This window comes from Ipomoea nil, unplaced genomic scaffold (genome assembly GCF_001879475.1).
Source record: "Ipomoea nil cultivar Tokyo-kokei standard unplaced genomic scaffold, Asagao_1.1 scaffold2791, whole genome shotgun sequence".
Classification (NCBI taxonomy): Eukaryota; Viridiplantae; Streptophyta; class Magnoliopsida; order Solanales; family Convolvulaceae; genus Ipomoea; species Ipomoea nil.
Window position 1 is genome coordinate 2,640,639 of NW_017619219.1, and position 25,323 is coordinate 2,665,961.

Here is a 25,323-nt window from a genome sequence, read left to right on the forward strand (position 1 = left end):
GAATAGGGAGTGCACGGGTGCAATGTCGTCATCAGGTGATTGGGGTATACGGCATATACTATGCAAATAGACATTAACACAAAAGATAAGTTAAATCCAATTCTTTTAGAAGTTACAATATATTTATTATTTACCATCAATTCTGTTAAAAAAAAAAAAAAAAAAAGAAATAAACATTAATGACCGACTAACCTTTTTTCTTCAAATTTTCGTATTTTGCTGTTTAAGTAATTATTTTTCATGGAAAAGTGAAATACAATAGAGAGCGTAGGGATATTTTTAAACATCTCTTGACGGCTGTGGAATTTGAACCCACGCCCTTTTGAACCAGAGCCTAAATCTGGCGCCTTAGACCACTCGGCCAAATTGTCTATATATCAATAAAATAGAATTTATATTTTCTTGAAGAAAACCTGTTCGATTCTAACCAACACCCTCTTGGTAAAATCCAATGCACATGATCTTTTTAGTGCAGTTTTGCTGACATCTGATCTCTTTTGTGGTTTAAATGATATCTTAGCAGTGAATAGGGAGTGCACGGGTGCAATGTCGTCATCAGGTGATTGGGGTATACGGCATATAGTATGCAAATAGACATTAACACAAAAGATAAGTTAAATCCAATTCTTTTAGAAGTTACAATATATATATTATTTACCATCAATTCTGTTAAAAAAAAAAAGAAATAAACATTAATGACTGACTAACCTTTTTTCTACAAATTTTCGTATTTTGCTGTTTAAGTAATTGTTTTTCATGGAGTGAAATACAATGAAGAGCTTAGGGATATTTTTAAACATCTCTTGACGGCTATGAGATTTGAACCCACGCCCTTTCGAACTAGAGCCTAAATCTGGCACCTTAGACCACTCGGCCAAACCATCTATATATCAATAAAATAGAATTTATATTTTCTTGATGAAAACCTGTTCGATTCTAACCAACACCCTCATGGTAAAATTCAATGCACATGATCTTTTTAGTGCAGTTTTGCTGACATCTGATCTCTTCTGTGGTTTAAATGATATCTTAGCAGTGAATAGGGAGTGCACGGGTGCAATGTCGTCGTCAGGTGATTGGGGTATACGGCATATAGTATGCAAATAGACATTAACACAAAAGATAAGTTAAATCCAATTCTTTTAGAAGTTACAATATATTTATTATTTACCATCAATTCTGTTAAAAAAAAAAAGAAATAAACATTAATGACTGACTAACCTTTTTTCTACAAATTTTCGTATTTTGCTGTTTAAGTAATTGTTTTTCATGGAAAAGTGAAATACAATAGAGAGCGTAGGGATATTTTTAAACATCTCTTGACGGCTGTGGGATTTGAACCCACGCCTTTTCGGACCAGAGCTTAAATCTGGCACCATAGACCACTCAGCCAAACTGTCTATATATCAATAAAATAGAATTTATATTTTCTTGAAGAAAACCTGTTCGATTCTAACCAACACCCTCTTGGTAAAATCCAATGCACATGATCTTTTTAGTGCAGTTTTGCTGACATCTGATCTCTTGTGTGGTTGAAATGATATCTTAGCAGTGAATAGGGAGTGCACGGGTGCAATGTCGTCATCAGGTGATTGGGGTATACGACATATAGTATGCAAATAGTCATTAACACAAAAGATAAGTTAAATCCAATTCTTTTAGAAGTTACAATATATTTATTATTTACCATCAATTCTGTTAAAAAAAAAAAGAAATAAACATTAATGACTGACTAACCTTTTTTCTACTAATTTTCGTATTTTGCTGTTCAAGTAATTGTTTTTCATTGAGTGAAATACAATGGAGAGTGTAGGGGTATTTTTAAACATACCTTGACAACTGTGGGATTTGAATCCACGCCCTTTCGGACCAGAGGCTAAATCTGGCGCCTTAGACCATTCGGCCAAACCGTCTATATATCAATAAAATAGAATTTATATTTTCTTTAAGAAAACCTGTTCGATTCTAACCAACACCCTCTTGGTAAAATCCAATGCACATGATCTTTTTAGTGCAGTTTTGCTGACATCTGATCTCTTGTGTGGTTTAAATGATATCTTTGCAGTGAATAGGGAGTGCACGGGTGCAATGTCGTCATCAGGTGATTGGGGTATACGGCATATAGTATGCAAATAGACATTAACACAAAAGATAAGTTAAATCCAATTCTTTTAGAAGTTACAATATATATATATTATTTACCATCAATTCTGTTAAAAAAAAAAAAAAAGAAATAAACATTAATGACTGACTAACCTTTTTTCTACAAATTTTCGTATTTTGCTGTTTAAGTAATTGTTTTTCATGGAGTGAAATACAATGAAGAGCTTAGGGATATTTTTAAACATCTCATGACGGCTGTGAGATTTGAACCCACGCCTTTCGAACTAGAGCCTAAATCTGGCACCTTAGACCACTCGGCCAAACCATCTATATATCAATAAAATAGAATTTATATTTTCTTGATGAAAACCTGTTCGATTCTAACCAACACCCTCATGGTAAAATTCAATGCACATGATCTTTTTAGTGCAGTTTTGCTGACATCTGATCTCTTCTGTGGTTTAAATGATATCTTAGCAGTGAATAGGGAGTGCACGGGTGCAATGTCGTCGTCAGGTGATTGGGGTATACGGCATATAGTATGCAAATAGACATTAACACAAAAGATAAGTTTAAATCCAATTCTTTTAGAAGTTACAATATATTTATTATTTACCATCAATTCTGTTAAAAAAAAAAAAGAAATAAACATTAATGACTGACTAACCTTTTTTCTACAATTTTCGTATTTTGCTGTTTAAGTAATTGTTTTTCATGGAAAAGTGAAATACAATAGAGAGCGTAGGGATATTTTTAAAACATCTCTTGACGGCATATTTTACCCACGCCCTTTCGGACCAGAGCCTAAATCTGGCGCCATAGACCACTCAGCCAAACTCTCTATATATCAATAAAAAAGAATTTATATTTTCTTGAAGAAAACCTGTTCGATTCTAACCAACACCTCTTGGTAAAATCCAATGCACATGATCTTTTTAGTGCAGTTTTGCTGACATTCTGATCTCTTGTGTGGTTGAAATGATATCTTAGCAGTGAATAGGATGTGCACGGGTGCAATGTCGTCATCAGGTGATTGGGGTATACGACATATAGTATGCAAATAGACATTAACACAAAAGATAAGTTAAATCCAATTCTTTTAGAAGTTACAATATATTTATTATTTACCATCAATTCTGTTAAAAAAAAAAAGAAATAAACATTAATGACTGACTAACCTTTTTTCTACTAATTTTCGTATTTTGCTGTTCAAGTAATTGTTTTTCATTGGAGTGAAATACAATGGAGAGCGTAGGGATATTTTTAAACATCTCTTGACGGCTATGAGATTTGAACCCACGCCCTTTCGGACCAGAGGCTAAATCTGGCGCCTTAGACCACTCTGCCAAACCGTCTATATATCAATAAAATAGAATTTATATTTTCTTTAAGAAAACCTGTTCGATTCTAACCAACACCCTCTTGGTAAAATCCAATGCACATAATCTTTTTAGTGCAGTTTTGCTGACATCTGATCTCTTGTGTGGTTTAAATGATATCTTTGCAGTGAATAGGGAGTGCACGGGTGCAATGTCGTCATCAGGTGATTGGGGTATACGGCATATACTATGCAAATAGACATTAACACAAAAGATAAGTTAAATCCAATTCTTTTAGAAGTTACAATATATTTATTATTTACCATCAATTCGGTTAAAAAAAAAAAAAGAAATAAACATTAATGACTGACTAACCTTTTTTCTACAAATTTTCGTATTTTGCTAGCTTAAGTAATTGTTTTTCATGGAAAGAAAAATACAATAAGAGCGTAGGATATTGTTTTCATGGAAAGTGAAATACAATAGGAGAGCATAGGGTATATTTTTAAACATCTCTTGACGGCTGTGGGATTTGAACCCACGCCCTTTCGGACCAGAGCCTAAATCTGGCGCCTTAGACCACTCGGCCAAACCGTCTATATATCAATACAAATAGATTTATATTTTCTTGAAGAAAACTTGTTCGATTCTAACCAACACCCTCTTGGTAAAATCCAATGCACATGATCTTTTTAGTGCAGTTCTGCTGACATCTGATCTCTTGTGTGGTTTAAATAATATCTTAGCAGTGAATAGGGAGTGCACGGGTGCAATGTCGTCATCAGGTGATTGGGGTATACGGCATATAGTATGCAAATAGACATTAACACAAAAGATAAGTTAAATCCAATTCTTTTAGAAGTTACAATATATTTATTATTTACCATCAATTCTGTTAAAAAAAATGAAATAAACATTAATGACTGACTAACCTTTTTTCTACTAATTTTCGTATTTTGCTGTTCAAGTAATTGTTTTTCATGGAGTGAAATACAATGGAGAGCGTAGTGGTATTTTTAAACATACCTTGACAACTGTGGGATTTGAACCCACGCCCTTTCAGGACCAGCAGCCTAAATCTGGCGCCTTAGACCACTCGCCAAACCATCTATATATCAATAAAATAGAATTTATATTTTCTTGAAGAAAACCTGTTCGATTCTAAACCAACACACTCTTGGTAAAATCCAATGCACATGATCTTTTTAGTGCAGTTTTGCTGACATCTGATCTCTTGTGTGGTTTGAAATGATATCTTAGCAGTGAATAGGGAGTGCACGGGTGCAATGTCGTCATCAGGTGATTGGGGTATACGGCATATAGTATGCAAATAGACATTAACACAAAAGATAAGTTAAATCCAATTCTTTTAGAAGTTACAATATATTTATTATTCTACCATCAATTCTGTTAAAAAAAAAAAAAGAAATAAACATTAATGACTGACTAACCTTTTTTCTACTAAATTTTCGTATTTCTGCTTAGTTGTATAGTTAATAGGTGATATTATTTTTCATGGAAAAGTGAAATACAATAGAGAGCGTAGGGATATTTTTAAACATCTCTTGACGGCTGTGGGATTTGAACCCACAGCCCTTTTCGGACCAGAGCCTAAATCTGGCGCCTTAGACCACTCGGCCAAACCGTCTATATCATCAATAAAATAGAATTTATATTTTCTTGAAGAAAACCTGTTCGATTCTAACCAACACCCTCTTGGTAAAATCCAATGCACATGATCTTTTTAGTGCAGTTTTGCTGGACATCTGATCTCTTGTGTGGTTTAAATGATATCTTAGCAGTGAATAGGGAGTGCACGGGTGCAATGTCGTCATCAGGTGATTGGGGTATACGGCATATAGTATGCAAATAGACATTAACACAAAAGATAAGTTAAATCCAATTCTTTTAGAAGTTAAAATATATTTATTATTTACCATCAATTCTGTTAAAAAAAAAAAATTAAACATTAATGACTGACATAACCTTTTTTCTACTAATTTTCGTTATTTTGCTGTTCAAGTAATTGTTTTCATGGAGTGAAATACAATGAGAGAGCGTAGGGATATTTTTAAACATACCTTGACGGCTGTGGGATTTGAACCCACGCCCTTTCGGACCAGCAGCCTAAATCTGGCGCCTTAGACCACTCGCCAAACCGATCTATATATCTAATAAAATAGAATTTATATTTTCTTGAATGAAAACCTGTTCGATTCTAAACCAACACCCTCTTGGTAAAATTCCAATGCACATGATCTTTTTAGTGGCAGTTTTGCTGACATCTGATCTCTTGTGTGGTTGAAATGATATCTTAGCAGTGAATAGGGAGTGCACGGGTGCAATGTCGTCATCAGGTGATTGGGGTATAACGGCATATAGTATGCAAATAGACATTAACACAAAAGATAAGTTAAATCCAATTCTTTTAGAAGTCTACAATATATTTATTACTTTACCATCATTCGTTTAAAAAAAAAAAAAGAAATAAACATTAATGACTGACTAACCTTTTTTCTACTAATTTTCGTATTTTGCTGTTTAAGTAATTGTTTTTTCATGGAAAAGTGAAATACAATGAGAGAGCTTAGGGATATTTTTAAACATCTCTTGACGGCTGTGGGATTTGAACCCACGCCTTTCGGACCAGAGCCTAAATCTGGCGCCTTAGACCACTCGGCCAAACCGTCTATATATCAATAAAATAGAATTTATATTTTTTGAAGAAAACCTGTTCGATTCTAACCAACACCCTCTTGGTAAAATTCAATGCACATGATCTTTTTAGTGCAGTTTTGCTGACATCTGATCTCTTGTGTGGTTTAAATGATATCTTAGCAGTGAATAGGGAGTGCACGGGTGCAATGTCGTCATCAGGTGATTGGGGTATACGACATATAGTATGCAAATAGACATTAACACAAAAGATAAGTTAAATCCAATTCTTTTAGAAGTTACAATATATTTATTATTTACCATCAATTCTGTTTAAAAAAAAAAAAGAAATAAACATTAATGACTGACTAACCTTTTTTCTACTAATTTTCGTATTTTGCTGTTTAAGTAATTGTTTTTCATGGAGTGAAATACAATGGAGAGCGTAGGGATATTTTTAAACATCTCTTGACGGCTGTGGGATTTGAACCCACGCCCTTTCAGGACCAGAGCCTAAATCTGGCGCCTTAGACCACTCGGCCAAACCGTCTATATATCAATAAAATAGAATTTATGTTTTCTTGAAGAAAACCTGTTTCGATTTTAACCAACACCCTCTTGGTAAAATCCAATGCACATGATCTTTTTAGTGCAGTTTGCTGACATCTGATCTCTTGTGTGGTTTAAATGATATCTTAGCAGTGAATAGGGAGTGCACGGTGCAATGTCGTCATCAGGTGATTGGGGTATACGGCATATAGTATGCAAATAGACATTAACACAAAAGATAAGTTAAATCCAATTCTTTTAGAATTACAATATATTTATTATTACCATCATTCTGTTAAAAAAAAAGAAATAAACATTAATGATGACTAACCTTTTTTCTACTAATTTTCGTATTTTGCTGTTTAAGTAATTGTTTTTCATGGAGTGAAATACAATGGAGAGCGTTAGGGATATTTTTAAACATCTCTTGACAGCTGTGAGATTTGAACCCACGCCTTTCAGGACCAGAGCCTAAATCTGGCACCTTAGACCACTCAGGCCAAACCGTCTATATATCAATAAAATAGAATTTATATTTTTTGAAGAAAACCTGTTCGATTCTAACCAACACCCTCTTGGTAAAATCCAATGCACATGATCTTTTTAGTGCAGTTTTGCTGACATCTGATCTCTTGTGTGGTTTAAATGATATCTTAGCAGTGAATAGGGAGTGCACGGGTGCAATGTCGTCATTCAGGTGATTGGGGTATACGGCATATAGTATGCAAATAGACATTACACAAAGATAAGTTAAATCCAATTCTTTTAGAAGTTACAATATATTTATTATTTACCATCAATTCTGTTAAAAAAAAAAAGAAATAAACATTAATGACTGACTAACCTTTTTTCTACTAATTTTCGTATTTTGCTGTTTAAGTAATTGTTTTTCATGGAGTGAAATACAATGGAGAGCGTAGGGATATTTTTAAACATCTCTTGACGCTGTGGGATTTGAACCCACGCCCTTTCGGACCAGAGCCTAAATCTGGCGCCTTAGACCACTCGGCCAAACCGTCTATATATCAATAAAATAGAATTTATATTTTCTTGAAGAAAACTGTTCGATTTCTAACCAACACCCTCTTGGTAAAATCCAATGCACATGATCTTTTTAGTGCAGTTTTGCTGACATCTGATCTCTTGTGTGGTTTAAATGATATCTTAGCAGTGAATAGGGAGTGCACGGGTGCAATGTCGTCATCAGGTGATTGGGGTATACGGCATATAGTATGCAAATAGACATTAACACAAAAAGATAAGTTAAATCCAATTCTTTAGAAGTTACAATATATTTATTATTTACCATCAATTCTGTTAAAAAAAAAAAAGAAATAAACATTAATGACTGACTAACCTTTTTTCTACTAATTTTCGTATTTTGCTGGTTCAAGTAATTGTTTTTCATGGAGTGAAATACAATGGAGAGCGTAGGGATATTTTTAAACATCTTGACGCTGTGGGATTTGAACCCACGCCCTTTCGGACCAGAGCCTAAATCTGGCGCCTTAGACCACTCGGCCAACCGATCTATATATCAATAAAATAGAATTTATATTTTCTTGAAGAAAACCTGTTTCGATTTCTAACCAACACCCTCTTGGTAAAATCCAATGCACATGATCTTTTTAGTGCAGTTTTGCTGACATCTGATCTCTTGTGTGGTTTAAATGATATCTTAGCAGTGAATAGGGAGTGCACGGGTGCAATGTCGTCATCAGGTGATTGGGGTATACGGCATATAGTATGCAAATAGACATTAACACAAAAGATAAGTTAAATCCAATTCTTTTAGAAGTTACAATATATTTATTATTTACCATCATTCTGTTAAAAAAAAAAAGAAATAAACATTAATGACTGACTAACCTTTTTTCTACTAATTTTCGTATTTTGCTGTTCAAGTAAATTGTTTTTCATGGAGTGAAATACAATGGAGAGCGTAGGGATATTTTTAAACATCTCTTGACGCTGTGGATTTGAACCCACGCCCTTTCAGACCAGAGCCTAAATCTGGCGCCTTAGACCACTCGGCCAAACGTCTATATATCAATAAAATAGAATTTATATTTTCTTGAAGAAAACCTGTTCGATTCTAACCAACACCTCTTGGTAAAATCCAATGCACATGATCTTTTTAGTGCAGTTTTGCTGACATCTGATCTCTTGTGTGGTTTAAATGATATCTTAGCAGTGAATAGGGAGTGCACGGGTGCAATGTCGTCATCAGGTGATTGGGGTATACGGCATATAGTATGCAAATAGACATTAACACAAAAGATAAGTTAAATCCAATTCTTTTAGAAGTTACAATATATTTATTATTTACCATCAATTCTGTTAAAAAAAAAAAGAAATAAACATTAATGACTGACTAACCTTTTTTCTACTAATTTTCGTATTTTGCTGTTTCAAGTAATTGTTTTTCATGGAGTGAAATACAATGGAGAGCGTAGGGATATTTTTTAAACATCTCTTGACGCTGTGGATTTGAACCCACGCCCTTTCGGAACAGAGCCTAAATCTGGCGCCTTAGACACTCGGCCAAACCATCTATATATCAATAAAATAGAATTTATATTTTCTTGAAGAAAACCTGTTCGATTCTAACCAACACCCTCTTGGTAAAATCCAATGCACATGATCTTTTTAGTGCAGTTTTGCTGACATCTGATCTCTTGTGTGGTTTAAATGATATCTTAGCAGTGAATAGGGAGTGCACGGGTGCAATGTCGTCATCAGGTGATTGGGGTATACGGCATATAGTATGCAAATAGACATTAACACAAAAGATAAGTTAAATCCAATTCTTTTAGAAGTTACAATATATTTATTATTACCATAATTCTGTTAAAAAAAAAAAGAAATAAACATTAATGACTGACTAACCTTTTTTCTACTAATTTTCGTATTTTGCTGTTTCAAGTAATTGTTTTTCATGGAAAAGTGAAATACAATGGAGAGCGTAGGGATATTTTTAAACATCTCTTGACGGCTGTGGGATTTGAACCCACGCCCTTTCGGACCAGAGCCTAAATCTGGCGCCTTAGACCACTCGGCCAAACCGTCTATATATCAATAAATAGAATTTATATTTTCTTGAAGAAACCTGTTCGATTCTAACCAACACCCTCTTGGTAAAATCCAATGCACATGATCTTTTTAGTGCAGTTTTGCTGACATCTGATCTCTTGTGTGGTTTAAATGATATCTTAGCAGTGAATAGGGAGTGCACGGGTGCAATGTCGTCATCAGGTGATTGGGGTATACGGCATATAGTATGCAAATAGACATTTAACACAAAAGATAAGTTAAATCCAATTCTTTTAGAAGTTACAATATATTTATTATTTACCATCAATTCTGTTAAAAAAAAAAAAGAAATAAACATTAATGACTGACTAACCTTTTTTCTACTAATTTTCGTATTTTGCTGTTTAAGTAATTGTTTTTCATGGAAGTGAAATACAAATGGAGAGCGTAGGGATAATTTTTAAACATCTCTTGACAGCTGTGGGATTTGAACCCACGCCCTTTCGACCAGAGCCTAAATCTGGCGCCTTAGACCCACTCGGCCAAACCGATCTATATATCAATAAAATAGAATTTATATTTTCTTTGAAGAAAACCTGTTCGATTCTAACCAACACCCTCTTGGTAAAATCCAATGCACATGATCTTTTTAGTGCAGTTTTGCTGACATCTGATCTCTTGTGTGGTTTAAATGATATCTTAGCAGTGAATAGGGAGTGCACGGGTGCAATGTCGTCATCAGGTGATTGGGGTATACGGCATATAGTATGCAAATAGACATTAACACAAAAGATAAGTTAAATCCAATTCTTTTAGAAGTTACATATATTTATTATTTACCATCAATTCTGTTAAAAAAAAAAAAAGAAATAAACATTAATGACTGACTAACCTTTTTTCTACTAATTTTCGTATTTTGCTGTTTAAGTAATTGTTTTCATGGAAAGTGAAATACAATGGAGAGCGTAGGGATATTTTTAAACATCTCTTGACGCTGTGGGATTTGAACCCACGCCCTTTCGGACCAGAGCCTAAATCTGGCGCCTTAGACCACTCGGCCAAACCGTCTATATATCAATAAATAGAATTTATATTTTCTTGAGAAAACCTTGTTCGATTCTAACCAACACCCTCTTGGTAAAATCCAATGCACATGATCTTTTTAGTGCAGTTTTGCTGACATCTGATCTCTTGTGTGGTTTAAATGATATCTTAGCAGTGAATAGGGAGTGACTGGGTGCAATGTCGTCATCAGGTGATTGGGGTATACGGCATATAGTATGCAAATAGACATTAACACAAAAGATAAGTTAAATCCAATTCTTTTTAGAAGTTACATATATTTATTATTTACCATCAATTCTGTTAAAAAAAAAAAAGAATAAACATTAATGACTGACTAACCTTTTTTCTACTAATTTTCGTATTTTGCTGTTTAAGTAATTGTTTTTCATGGAGTGAAATACAATGGAGAGCGTAGGGATATTTTTAAACATCTCTTTACGGCTGTGGGATTTGAACCCACGCCCTTTCGGACCAGAGCCTAAATCTGGCGACCTTAGACCACTCGGCCAAACCGTCTATATATCAATAAAATAGAATTTATATTTTTCTTGAAGAAAACCTGTTTCGATTCTAACCAACACCCTCTTGGTAAAATCCAATGCACATGATCTTTTTAGTGCAGTTTTGCTGACATCTGATCTCTTGTGTGGTTTAAATGATATCTTAGCAGTGAATAGGGAGTGCACGGGTGCAATGTCGTCATCAGGTGATTGGGGTATACGGCATATAGTATGCAAATAGACATTAACACAAAAGATAAGTTAAATCCAATTCTTTTAGAAGTTACAATATATTTATTATTTACCATCAATTCTGTTAAAAAAAAAAGAAATACATTAATGACTGACTAACCTTTTTTCTACTAATTTTCGTATTTTGCTGTTTAAGTAATTGTTTTTCATGGAGTGAAATACAATGGAGAGCGTAGGGATATTTTTAAACATCTCTTGACGGCTGTGGATTTGAACCCACGCCCTTTCAGGACCAGAGCCTAAATCTGGCGCTCTTAGACCACTCGGCCAAACCGTCTATATATCAATAAAATAGAATTTATATTTTCTTGAAGAAAACCTGTTCGATTCTAACCAACACCCTCTTGGTAAAAATCTCAATGCACATGATCTTTTTAGTGCAGTTTTGCTGACATCTGATCTCTTGTGTGGTTTAAATGATATCTTAGCAGTGAATAGGGAGTGCACGGGTGGCAATGTCGTCATCAGGTGATTGGGGTATACGGCATATAGTATGCAAATAGACATTAACACAAAAGATAAGTTAAATCCAATTCTTTTAGAAGTTACAATATATTTATTATTTACCATCAATTCTGTTAAAAAAAAAAAGAAATAAACATTAATGACTGACTAACCTTTTTTCTACTAATTTTCGTATTTTGCTGTTCTAAGTAATTGTTTTTCATGGAGTGAAATACAATGGAGAGCGTAGGGATATTTTTAAACATCTCTTGACGCTGTGGATTTGAACCCACGCCCTTTCGAACCAGAGCCTAAATCTGGCACCTTAGACCACTCGGCCAAACCGTCTATATATCAATAAAATAGAATTTATATTTTCTTGAAGAAAACCTGTTCGATTCTAACCAACACCCTCTTGGTAAAATTCCAATGCACATGATCTTTTTAGTGCAGTTTTGCTGACATCTGATCTCTTGTGTGGTTTAAATGATATCTTAGCAGTGAATAGGGAGTGCACGGGTGCAATGTCGTCATCAGGTGATTGGGGTATACGGCATATAGTATGCAAATAGACATTAACACAAAAGATAAGTTAAATCCAATTCTTTTAGAAGTTACAATATATTTATTATTTACCATCAATTCTGTTAAAAAAAAAAAAGAAATAAACATTAATGACTGACTAACCTTTTTTCTACTAATTTTCGTATTTTGCTGTTTAAGTAATTGTTTTTCATGGAAGTGAAATACAATGGAGAGCGTTAGGGATATTTTTAAACATCTCTTGAACGGCTGTGGGATTTGAACCCACGCCACTTTCGGACCAGAGCCTAAATCTGGCGCCTTAGACCACTCGGCCAAACCGTCTATATCAATAAAATAGAATTTATATTTTCTTGAAGAAAACCTGTTCGATTCTAACCAACACCCTCTTGGTAAAAATCCAATGCACATGATCTTTTTAGTGCAGTTTTGCTGACATCTGATCTCTTGTGTGGTTTAAATGATATCTTAGCAGTGAATAGGGAGTGCACGGGGTGCAATGTCGTCATCAGGTGATTGGGGTATACGGCATATAGTATGCAAATAGACATTAACACAAAAGATAAGTTAAATCCAATTCTTTTAGAAGTTACAATATATTTATTATTTACCATCAATTCTGTTAAAAAAAAAAAGAAATAAACATTAATGACTGACTAACCTTTTTTCTACTAATTTTCGTATTTTGCTGTTCAAGTAATTGTTTTTCATGGAGTGAAATACAATGGAGAGCGTAGGGATATTTTTTAAACATCATTGACGTGTGGGATTTGAACCCACGCCCTTTCGGACCAGAGCCTAAATCTGGCGCCTTAGACCACTCGGCCAGACCATCTATACATTCAATAAAATAGAATTTATATTTTCTTGAAGAAAACCTGTTCGATTCTAACCAACACCCTCTTGGTAAAATCCAATGCACATGATCTTTTTAGTGCAGTTTTGCTGACATCTGATCTCTTGTGTGGTTTAAATGATATCTTAGCAGTGAATAGGGAGTGCACGGGTGCAATGTCGTCATCAGGTGATTGGGGTATACGGCATATAGTATGCAAATAGACATTAACACAAAAAGATAAGTTAAATCCAATTCTTTTAGAAGTTACAATATATTTATTATTTACCATCAATTCTGTTAAAAAAAAAAGAAATAAACATTAATGACTGACTAACCTTTTTTCTACTAATTTTCGTATTTTGCTGTTAAGTAATTGTTTTTCATGGAAGTGAAATACAATGGAGAGCGTAGGGATATTTTTAAATCATTGGCTGGGATTTGAACCCCACGCCCTTTCGGACCAGAGCCTAAATCTGGCGCCTTAAGACCACTCGGCCAAACCGTCTATATATCAATAAAATAGAATTTATATTTTCTTGAAGAAAACCTGTTCGATTCTTAACCAACACCCTCTTGGTAAAATCCAATGCACATGATCTTTTTAGTGCAGTTTTGCTGACATCTGATCTCTTGTGTGGTTTAAATGATATCTTAGCAGTTGAATAGGGAGTGCAAGGGTGCAATATCGTCATCAGGTGATTGGGGTATACGGCATATAGTATGCAAATAGACATTAACACAAAAGATAAGTTAAATCCAATTCTTTTAGATGTTACAATATATTTATTATTTACCATCAATTCTGTTAAAAAAAAAAAAGAAATAAACATTAATGACTGACTAACCTTTTTTCTACTAATTTTCGTATTTTGCTGTTCAAGTAATTGTTTTTCATGGAGTGAAATACAATGGAGAGCGTAGGGATATTTTTAAACATCTTGAGCTGGAGATTTGAACCCACGCCCTTTCGGACCAGAGCCTAAATCTGGCGCCTTAGACCACTCGGCCAAACCGATCTATATATCAATAAAATAGAATTTATATTTTCTTGAAGAAAACCTGTTCGATTCTAACCAACACCCTCTTGGTAAAATCCAATGCACATGATCTTTTTAGTGCAGTTTTGCTGATATCTGATCTCTTGTGTGGTTTAAATGATATCTTAGCAGTGAATAGGGAGTGCACGGGTGCAATGTCGTCATCAAGGTGATTGGGGTATACGGCATATAGTATGCAAATAGACATTAACACAAAAGATAAGTTAAATCCAATTCTTTTAGAAGTTACAATATATTTATTATTTACCATCAATTCTGTATAAAAAAAAAAAAAGAAATAAACATTAATGACTGACTAACCTTTTTTCTACTAATTTTCGTATTTTGCTGTTTAAGTAATTGTTTTTCATGAAAGTGAAATACAATAGGAGAGCGTAGGGATATTTTTTAAACATCTCTTGACGCTGTGGGATTTGAACCCACGCCCTTTCGAACCAGAGCCTAAATCTGGCGCCTTAGACACTCGGCCAAACCGTCTATACATCAATAAAATAGAATTTATATTTTCTTGAAGAAACCTGTTCGATTCTAACCAACACCCTCTTGGTAAAATCCAATGCACATGATCTTTTTAGTGCAGTTTTGCTGACATCTGATCTCTTGTGTGGTTTTAAATGATATCTTAGCAGTGAATAGGGAGTGCACGGGTGCAATGTCGTCATCAGGTGATTGGGGTATACGGCATATAGTATGCAAATAGACATTAACACAAAGATAAGTTAAATCCAATTCTTTTAGAAGTTACAATATATTTATTATTTACCATCAATTCTGATAAAAAAAAAAAGAAATAAACATTAATGACTGACTAACCTTTTTTCTACTAATTTTCGTATTTTGCTGTTTAAGTAATTGTTTTTCATGGAAGTGAAATACAATGGAGAGCGTAGGGATATTTTTAAACATCTCTGACGGCTGTGGGATTTGAACCCACGCCCTTTCGGACCAGAGCCTAAATCTGGCGCCTTAGACCACATCGCCAAACCGTCTATATATCAATAAAATAGAATTTATATTTTCTTGATGAAAACCTGTTTCGATTCTAAACCAACACCCTCTTGGTAAAATCCAATGCACATGATCTTTTTAGTGCATTTTGCTGACATCTGATCTCTTGTGCGGTTAAATGATATCTTAGCAGTGAATAGGAGTGCACGGGTGCAATGTCGTCATCAGGTGATTGGGGTATACGGCATATAGTATGCAAATAGACATTAACACCAAAAGATAAGTTAAATCCATTCTTTTAGAAGTTACAATATATTTATTATTACCATCAATTCTGTTTAAAAAAAAAAAGAAATAACATTAATGACTGACTAACCTTTTTCTACTAATTTTCGTATTTTGCTGTTTAAGTAATTGTTTTTTCATGGAAGTGAAATACAATGGAGAGCGTAGGGATATTTTTTAAACATCTCTTGACAGCTGTGGGATTTGAACCCACGCCCTTTCGGACCAGAGCCTAAATCTGGCACCTTAGACCACTCGGCCAAACCGTCTATATATCAATAAAATAGAATTTATATTTTCTTGAAGAAACCTGTTCGATTCTAACCAACACCCTCTTGGTAAAATCCAATGCACATGATCTTTTTAGTGCAGTTTTGCTGACATCTGATCTCTTGTGTGGTTTAAATGATATCTTAGCAGTGAATAGGGAGTGCACGGGTGCAATGTCGTCATCAGGTGATTGGGTATACGGCATATAGTATGCAAATAGACATTAACACAAAAGATAAGTTAAATCCAATTCTTTTAGAAGTTACAATATATTTATTATTTACCATCAATTCTGTATAAAAAAAAAAATAAACATTAATGACTGACTAACCTTTTTTCTACTAATTTTCGTATTTTGCTGTTTAAGTAATTGTTTTTCATGGAGTGAAATACAATGGAAGAGCGTAGGGATATTTTTAAACATCTCTTGATGGCTGTGGAGATTTTGAACCCACACCCTTTTCGACCAGAGCCTAAATCTGGCAGCCTTAGACCACTCGCCAAACCGTCTATATATCAATAAAATAGAATTTATATTTTCTTGAAGAAAACCTGTTCGATTCTAACCAACACCCTCTTGGTAAAATCAATGCACATGATCTTTTTAGTGCATTTTGCTGACATCTGATCTCTTGTGTGGTTTAAATGATATCTTAGCAGTGAATAGGGAGTGCACGGGTGCAATGTCGTCATCAGGTGATTGGGGTATACGGCATATAGTAATGCAAATAGACATTAACACAAAAGATAAGTTAAATCCAATTCTTTTAGAAGTTACTAATATATTTATTATTTACCATCAATTCTGTTAAAAAAAAAAAAAGAATAACATTAATGACTGACTAACCTTTTTTCTACTAATTTTCGTATTTTGCTGTTCAAGTAATTGTTTTTCATGGAGTGAAATACAATAGGAGAAGCGTAGGGATATTTTTAAACATCTCTTGACGCTGTGGATTTGAACCCACGCCCCTTTCGGACCAGAGCCTAAATCTGGCCCTTAGACCACTCAGCCAAACCGTCTATATATCAATAAAATAGAATTTATATTTTTTGAAGAAAACCTGTTCGATTCTAACCAACACCCTCTTGGTAAAATCCAATGCACATGATCTTTTTAGTGCAGTTTTGCTGACATCTGATCTCTTGTGTGGTTTAAATGATATCTTAGCAGTGAATAGGGAGTGCAACGGTTGCAATGTCGTCATCTAGGTGATTGGGGTATACGCATATAGTATGCAAATAGACGATTAACACAAAAGATAAGTTAAATCCAATTCTTTTAGAATGTTGACAATATATTTATTATTTACCATCAATTCTGTTAAAAAAAAAAAGAAATAAACATTAATGACTGACTAACCTTTTTCTACTAATTTTCGTATTTTGCTGTTTAAGTAAATTGTTTTTCATGGAGTGAAATACAATGGAGAGCGTAGGGATATTTTTAAACATCTCTTGACGGCTGTGGATTTGAACCCACGCCCTTTCGAGACCAGAGCCTAAATCTGGGCCTTAGACCACTCGGCCAAACCGTCTATATATCAATAAAATAGAATTTATAGTTTTCTTGAAGAAAACCTGTTCGATTCTAACCAACACCCTCTCGGTAAAATCCAATGCCACATGATCTTTTTAGTGCAGTTTTGCTGACATCTGATCTCTTGTGTGGTTTAAATGATATCTTAGCAGTGAATAGGGAGTGCACGGGTGCAATGTCGTCATCAGGTGATTGGGGTATACGGCATATAGTATGCAAATAGACATTAACACAAAAGATAAGTTAAATCCAATTCTTTTAGAAGTTACAATATATTTATTATTTACCATCAATTCTGTTTAAAAAAAAAAAAGAAATAAACATTAATGACTGACTAACCTTTTTTCTACTAATTTTCGTATTTTGCTGTTTCAAGTAATTGTTTTTCATGGAGTGAAATACAATGGAGAGCTGTAGGGGATATTTTTTAAACATTTGGTGTGGATTTGAACCCACGCCCTTTCGGACCAGAGCCTAAATCTGGCGCCTTAGACCACTCGGCCAACCATCTATATATCAATAAAATAGAATTTATATTTTCTTGAAGAAAACCTGTTCGATTCTAACCAACACCCTCTTGGTAAAATCCAATGCACATGATCTTTTTAGTGCAGTTTTGCTGACATCTTGATCTCTTGTGTGGTTTAAATGATATCTTAGCAGTGAATAGGGAGTGCAGCGGGTGCAATGTCGTCATCAGGTGATTGGGGTATACGGCATATAGTATGCAAATAGACATTAACACAAAAGATAAGTTAAATCAATTCTTTTAGAAGTTACAATATATTTATTATTTACCATCAATTCTGTTAAAAAAAAAAAGAAATAAACATTAATGACTGACTAACCTTTTTTCTACTAATTTTCGTATTTTGCTGTTTAAGTAATTGTTTTTCATGGAGTGAAATACAATGGAGAGGCGTAGGGATATTTTTAAACATCTTTGACGGCTGTGGGATTTGAACCCACGCCCTTTCGGAACCAGAGCCTAAATCTAGGCGCCTTAGACCATCGGCCAAACCATCTATACTATCAATAAAATAGAATTTATATTTTCTTGAAGAAAACCTGTTCGATTCTAACCAACACCCTCTTTGGTAAAATCCAATGCACATGATCTTTTTAGTGCAGTTTTTGCTGACATCTGATCTCTTGTGTGGTTTAAATGATATCTTAGCAGTGAATAGGGAGTGCAACGGGTGCAATGTCGTCATCAGGTTGATTGGGGTATACGGCATATAGTATGCAAATAGACATTAACACAAAAGATAAGTTAAATCCAATTCTTTTAGAAGTTACAATATATTTATTATTTACCATCAATTCTGTTAAAAAAAAAAAAGAAATAAACATTAATGACTGACTAACCTTTTTTCTACTAATTTTCGTATTTTGCTGTTTAAGTAATTGTTTTTCATGGAGTGAAATACAATGGAGAGCGTAGGGATATTTTTAAACATCTCTTGACGGCTGTGGATTTGAACCCACGCCCTTTCGACCAGAGCCTAAATCTGGCGCCTTAGACCACTCGGCCAAACCGTCTATATATCAATAAAATAGAATTTATATTTCTTGAGAAAACCTGTTCGATTCTAACCAACACCCTCTTGGTAAAATCCAATGCACATGATCTTTTTAGTGCAGTTTTGCTGACATCTGATCTCTTGTGTGGTTTAAATGATATCTTAGCAGTGAATAGGGAGTGCACGGGTGCAATGTCGTCATCAGGGTGATTGGGGTATACGGCATATAGTATGCAAATAGACATTAACACAAAAGATAAGTTAAATCCAATTCTTTTAGAAGTTACAATATATTTATTATTTACCATCAATTCTGTTAAAAAAAAAAAGAAATAAACATTAATGACTGACTAACCTTTTTTCTACAAATTTTCGTATTTTGCTGTTTAAGTAATTGTTTTTCATGGAAAAGTGAAATACAATGGAGAGCGTAGGGATATTTTTAAACATCTCTTGACGGTGGGATTTGAACCCACGCCCTTTCGGACCAGAGCCTAAATCTGGCGCCTTAGACCACTCGGCCAAACCGTCTATATATCAATAAAAATAGAATTTATATTTTCTTGAAGAAAACCTGTTCGATTCTAACCAACACCCTCTTGGTAAAATCCAATGCACATGATCTTTTTAGTGCAGTTTTGCTGACATCTGATCTCTTGTGTGGTTAAATGATATCTTAGCAGTGAATAGGGAGTGCACGGGTGCAATGTCGTCATCAGGTGATTGGGTATACGGCATATAGTATGCAAATAGACATTAACACAAAAGATAAGTAAATCCAATTCTTTTAGAAGTTACAATATATTTATTATTTACCATCAATTCTGAAAAAAAAAAAGAAATAAACATTAATGACTGACTAACCTTTTTTCTACTAATTTTCGTATTTTGCTGTTAAGTAATTGTTTTTCATGGAGTGAAATACAATGGAGAGCGTAGGGATATTTTTAAACATCTCTTGACGGCTGTGGGATTTGAACCCACGCCCTTTCGGACCAGAGCCTAAATCTGGCGCCTTAGACCACTCGGCCAAACCGTCTATATATCAATAAAATAGAATTTATATTTTCTTGAAGAAAACCTGTTCGATTCTAACCAACACCCTCTTGGTAAAATCCAATGCACATGATCTTTTTAGTGCAGTTTTGCTGACATCTGATCTCTTGTGTGGTTTAAATGATATCTTAGCAGTGAATAGGGAGTGCACGGGTGCAATGTCGTCATCAGGTGATTGGGGTATACGGCATATAGTATGCAAATAGACATTAACACAAAAGATAAGTTAAATCCATTCTTTTAGAAGTTACAATATATTTTTATTTTACCATCAATTCTGTTAAAAAAAAAAAAGAAATAAACATTAATGACTGACTAACCTTTTTTCTACTAATTTTCGTATTTTGCTGTTTAAGTAATTTTTTTCATGGAAAAGTGAAATACAATGGAGAGCGTAGGGATATTTTTAAACATCTCTTGACGGCTGTGGGATTTGAACCACGCCCTTTGACCAGAGCCTAAATCTGGCGCCTTAGACCACTCGGCCAAACGTCTATATATCAATAAAATAGAATTTATATTTTCTTGAAGAAAACCTGTTCGATTCTAACCAACACCCTCTTGGTAAAATCCAATGCACATGATCTTTTTAGTGCAGTTTTGCTGACATCTGATCTCTTGTGTGGTTTAAATGATATCTTAGCAGTGAATAGGGAGTGCACGGGTGCAATGTCGTCATCAGGTGATTGGGGTATACGGCATATAGTATGCAAATAGACATTAACACAAAAGATAAGTTAAATCCAATTCTTTTAGAAGTTACAATATATATTATTTACCATCAATTCTGTTTAAAAAAAAAAGAAATAAACATTAATGACTGACTAACCTTTTTTCTACTAATTTTCGTATTTTGCTGTTTAAGTAATTGTTTTTCATGGAGTGAAATACAATGAGAGCGTAGGGATATTTTAAACATCTCTTGACGGCTGTGGGATTTGAACCCACGCCCTTTCGGAACAGAGCCTAAATCTGGCCTTAGACCACTCGGCCAAACCATCTATATATCAATAAAATAGAATTTATATTTTCTTGAAGAAAACCTGTTCGATTCTAACCAACACCCTCTTGGTAAAATCCAATGCACATGATCTTTTTAGTGCAGTTTTGCTGACATCTGATCTCTTGTGTGGTTTAAATGATATCTTAGCAGTGAATAGGGAGTGCACGGGTGCAATGTCGTCATCAGGTGATTGGGGTATACGGCATATAGTATGCAAATAGACATTAACACAAAAGATAAGTTAAATCCAATTCTTTTAGAAGTTACAATATATTTATTATTTACCATCAATTCTGTTAAAAAAAAAAGAAATAAACATTAATGACTGACTAACCTTTTTTCTACTAATTTTCGTATTTTGCTGTTTAAGTAATTGTTTTTCATGGAGTGAAATACAATGGAGAGCGTAGGGATATTTTTAAACATCTCTTGACGGCTGTGGGATTTGAACCCACGCCTTTCGGACCAGAGCCTAAATCTGGCGCCTTAGACCACTCGGCCAAACCGTCTATATATCAATAAAATAGAATTTATATTTTCTTGAAGAAAACCTGTTCGATTCTAACCAACACCCTCTTGGTAAAATCCAATGCACATGATCTTTTTAGTGCAGTTTTGCTGACATCTGATCTCTTGTGTGGTTAAATGATATCTTAGCAGTGAATAGGGAGTGCACGGGTGCAATGTCGTCATCAGGTGATTGGGGTATACGGCATATAGTATGCAAATAGACATTAACACAAAAGATAAGTTAAATCCAATTCTTTTAGAAGTTACAATATATTTATTATTTACCATCAATTCTGTTAAAAAAAAAAGAAATAAACATTAATGACTGACTAACCTTTTTTCTACTAATTTTCGTATTTTGCTGTTAAGTAATTGTTTTTCATGGAGTGAAATACAATGGAGAGCGTAGGGATATTTTTAAACATCTCTTGACGGCTGTGGGATTTGAACCACGCCCTTTCGGACCAGAGCCTAAATCTGGCGCCTTAGACCACTCGGCCAAACCGTCTATATATCAATAAAATAGAATTTATATTTTCTTGAAGAAAACCTGTTCGATTCTAACCACACCCTCTTGGTAAAATCCAATGCACATGATCTTTTTAGTGCAGTTTTGCTGACATCTGATCTCTTGTGTGGTTTAAATGATATCTTAGCAGTGAATAGGGAGCACGGGTGCAATGTCGTCATCAGGTGATTGGGGTATACGGCATATAGTATGCAAATAGACATTAACACAAAAGATAAGTTAAATCCAATTCTTTTAGAAGTTACAATATATTTATTATTTACCATCAATTCTGTTAAAAAAAAAAAAAGAAATAAACATTAATGACTGACTAACCTTTTTTCTACTAATTTTCGTATTTTGCTGTTTAAGTAATTGTTTTTCATGGAGTGAAATACAATGGAGAGCGTAGGGATATTTTTAAACATCTCTTGACGGCTGTGGATTTGAACCCACGCCCTTTCGGACCAGAGCCTAAATCTGGCGCCTTAGACCACTCGGCCAAACCGTCTATATCAATAAAATAGAATTTATATTTTCTTGAGAAAACCTGTTCGATTCTAACCAACACCCTCTTGGTAAAATCCAATGCACATGATCTTTTTAGTGCAGTTTTGCTGACATCTGATCTCTTGTGTGGTTTAAATGATATCTTAGCAGTGAATAGGGAGTGCACGGGTGCAATGTCGTCATCAGGTGATTGGGGTATACGGCATATAGTATGCAAATAGACATTAACACAAAAGATAAGTTAAATCCAATTCTTTTAGAAGTTACAATATATTTATTATTTACCATCAATTCTGTTAAAAAAAAAAAAGAAATAAACATTAATGACTGACTAACCTTTTTTCTACTAATTTTCGTATTTTGCTGTTTAAGTAATTGTTTTTCATGGAAAAGTGAAATACAATGGAGAGCGTAGGGATATTTTTAACATCTCTTGACGGCTTTTGAACCCACGCCCTTTCGGACCAGAGCCTAAATCTGGCGCCTTAGACCACTCGGCCAAACCGTCTATATATCAATAAAATAGAATTTTATATTTCTTGAAGAAAACCTGTTCGATTCTAACCAACACCCTCTTGGTAAAATCCAATGCACATGATCTTTTTAGTGCAGTTTTGCTGACATCTGATCTCTTGTGTGGTTTAAATGATATCTTAGCAGTGAATAGGGAGTGCACGGGTGCAATGTCGTCATCAGGTGATTGGGGTATACGGCATATAGTATGCAAATAGACATTAACACAAAAGATAAGTTAAATCCAATTCTTTTAGAAGTTACAATATATTTATTATTTACCATCAATTCTGTTTAAAAAAAAAAAAGAAATAAACATTAATGACTGACTAACCTTTTTTCTACTAATTTTCGTATTTTGCTGTTTAAGTAATTGTTTTTCATGGAGTGAAATACAATGGAGAGCGTAGGGATATTTTTAAACATCTCTTGACGGCTGTGGATTTGAACCCACGCCCTTTCGGACCAGAGCCTAAATCTGGCGCCTTAGACCACTCGGCCAAACCGTCTATATATCAATAAAATAGAATTTATTTTCTTGAAGAAAACCTGTTCGATTCTAACCAACACCCTCTTGGTAAAATCCAATGCACATGATCTTTTTAGTGCAGTTTTGCTGACATCTGATCTCTTGTGTGGTTTTAAATGATATCTTAGCAGTGAATAGGGAGTGCACGGGTGCAATGTCGTCATCAGGTGATTGGGGTATACGGCATATAGTATGCAAATAGACATTAACACAAAAGATAAGTTAAATCCAATTCTTTTAGAAGTTACAATATATTTATTATTTACCATCAATTCTGTTAAAAAAAAAAAAAAAAACATTAATGACTGACTAACCTTTTTTCTACTAATTTTCGTATTTTGCTTTAAGTAATTGTTTTTCATATACAATCTTTTTCATTGAAATACAATCAACATCTCTTGACGGCTGTGGGATTTGAACCACGCCCTTTCGGACCAGAGCCTAAATCTGGCGCCTTAGACCACTCGGCCAAACGTCTATATATCAATAAAATAGAATTTATATTTTCTTGAAGAAAACCTGTTCGATTCTAACCAACACCCTCTTGGTAAAATCCAATGCACATGATCTTTTTAGTGCAGTTTTGCTGACATCTGATCTCTTGTGTGGTTTAAATGATATCTTAGCAGTGAATAGGGAGTGCACGGGTGCAATGTCGTCATCAGGTGATTGGGGTATACGGCATATAGTATGCAAATAGACATTAACACAAAAGATAAGTTAAATCCAATTCTTTTAGAAGTTACAATATATTTATTATTTACCATCAATTCTGTTAAAAAAAAAAAGAAATAAACATTAATGACTGACTAACCTTTTTTCTACTAATTTTCGTATTTTGCTGTTTAAGTAATTGTTTTTCATGGAGTGAAATACAATGGAGAGCGTAGGGATATTTTTAAAACTCTTGAACTGTGGGATTTGAACCCACGCCCTTTCGACCAGAGCCTAAATCTGGCGCCTTAGACCACTCGGCCAAACCATCTATATATCAATAAAATAGAATTTATATTTTCTTGAAGAAAACCTGTTCGATTCTAACCAACACCTCTTGGTAAAATCCAATGCACATGATCTTTTTAGTGCAGTTTTGCTGACATCTGATCTCTTGTGTGGTTAAATGATATCTTAGCAGTGAATAGGGAGTGCACGGGTGCAATGTCGTCATCAGGTGATTGGGGTATACGGCATATAGTATGCAAATAGACATTAACACAAAAGATAAGTTAAATCCAATTCTTTTAGAAGTTACAATATATTTATTATTTACCATCAATTCTGTTAAAAAAAAAAAGAAATAAACATTAATGACTGACTAACCTTTTTTCTACTAATTTTCGTATTTTGCTGTTTAAGTAATTGTTTTTCATTGAAATACAATTGTTTTTCATAGTGAAATACGAGAGCGGGGATATTTTTAAACATCTCTTGACGGCTGTGGGATTTGAACCACACCCTTTCGGACCAGAGCCTAAATCTGGCGCCTTAGACCACTCGCCAAACCGTCTATATATCAATAAAATAGAATTTATATTTTCTTGAAGAAAACCTGTTCGATTCTAACCAACACCCTCTTGGTAAAATCCAATGCACATGATCTTTTTAGTGCAGTTTTGCTGACATCTGATCTCTTGTGTGGTTTAAATGATATCTTAGCAGTGAATAGGGAGTGCACGGGTGCAATGTCGTCATCAGGTGATTGGGGTATACGGCATATAGTATGCAAATAGACATTAACACAAAAGATAAGTTAAATCCAATTCTTTTAG

General features: G+C 34.3%; 15 non-coding genes across 15 annotated transcripts; all 15 read right to left on the reverse strand.

The window, feature by feature from the left end:
• Nucleotides 1-1,320: 1,320 nt before the first annotated feature.
• TRNAL-UAA lies at nucleotides 1,321-1,400 on the reverse strand. Its single transcript has one exon. It is a non-coding gene; the product is annotated as a tRNA-Leu (tRNA).
• Nucleotides 1,401-3,939: 2,539 nt separating this feature from the next.
• Nucleotides 3,940-4,019, reverse strand: TRNAL-UAG. The gene has a single exon. It is a non-coding gene; the product is annotated as a tRNA-Leu (tRNA).
• A 969-nt stretch (nucleotides 4,020-4,988) lies between these two features.
• On the reverse strand, nucleotides 4,989-5,070 carry TRNAL-UAG. Its single transcript has one exon. It is a non-coding gene; the product is annotated as a tRNA-Leu (tRNA).
• Nucleotides 5,071-6,033: 963 nt separating this feature from the next.
• Nucleotides 6,034-6,112, reverse strand: TRNAL-UAG. Its single transcript has one exon. It is a non-coding gene; the product is annotated as a tRNA-Leu (tRNA).
• A 434-nt stretch (nucleotides 6,113-6,546) lies between these two features.
• Nucleotides 6,547-6,627, reverse strand: TRNAL-UAG. The gene has a single exon. It is a non-coding gene; the product is annotated as a tRNA-Leu (tRNA).
• A 939-nt stretch (nucleotides 6,628-7,566) lies between these two features.
• Nucleotides 7,567-7,645, reverse strand: TRNAL-UAG. Its single transcript has one exon. It is a non-coding gene; the product is annotated as a tRNA-Leu (tRNA).
• A 1,970-nt stretch (nucleotides 7,646-9,615) lies between these two features.
• On the reverse strand, nucleotides 9,616-9,695 carry TRNAL-UAG. The gene has a single exon. It is a non-coding gene; the product is annotated as a tRNA-Leu (tRNA).
• A 953-nt stretch (nucleotides 9,696-10,648) lies between these two features.
• TRNAL-UAG lies at nucleotides 10,649-10,727 on the reverse strand. Its single transcript has one exon. It is a non-coding gene; the product is annotated as a tRNA-Leu (tRNA).
• Nucleotides 10,728-12,706: 1,979 nt separating this feature from the next.
• On the reverse strand, nucleotides 12,707-12,787 carry TRNAL-UAG. The gene has a single exon. It is a non-coding gene; the product is annotated as a tRNA-Leu (tRNA).
• Nucleotides 12,788-15,781: 2,994 nt separating this feature from the next.
• Nucleotides 15,782-15,861, reverse strand: TRNAL-UAG. Its single transcript has one exon. It is a non-coding gene; the product is annotated as a tRNA-Leu (tRNA).
• A 4,023-nt stretch (nucleotides 15,862-19,884) lies between these two features.
• On the reverse strand, nucleotides 19,885-19,964 carry TRNAL-UAG. Its single transcript has one exon. It is a non-coding gene; the product is annotated as a tRNA-Leu (tRNA).
• Nucleotides 19,965-21,414: 1,450 nt separating this feature from the next.
• Nucleotides 21,415-21,493, reverse strand: TRNAL-UAG. The gene has a single exon. It is a non-coding gene; the product is annotated as a tRNA-Leu (tRNA).
• A 430-nt stretch (nucleotides 21,494-21,923) lies between these two features.
• TRNAL-UAG lies at nucleotides 21,924-22,002 on the reverse strand. Its single transcript has one exon. It is a non-coding gene; the product is annotated as a tRNA-Leu (tRNA).
• A 432-nt stretch (nucleotides 22,003-22,434) lies between these two features.
• Nucleotides 22,435-22,513, reverse strand: TRNAL-UAG. The gene has a single exon. It is a non-coding gene; the product is annotated as a tRNA-Leu (tRNA).
• Nucleotides 22,514-23,455: 942 nt separating this feature from the next.
• Nucleotides 23,456-23,534, reverse strand: TRNAL-UAG. The gene has a single exon. It is a non-coding gene; the product is annotated as a tRNA-Leu (tRNA).
• Between the last annotated feature and the right edge of the window lie 1,789 nt (nucleotides 23,535-25,323).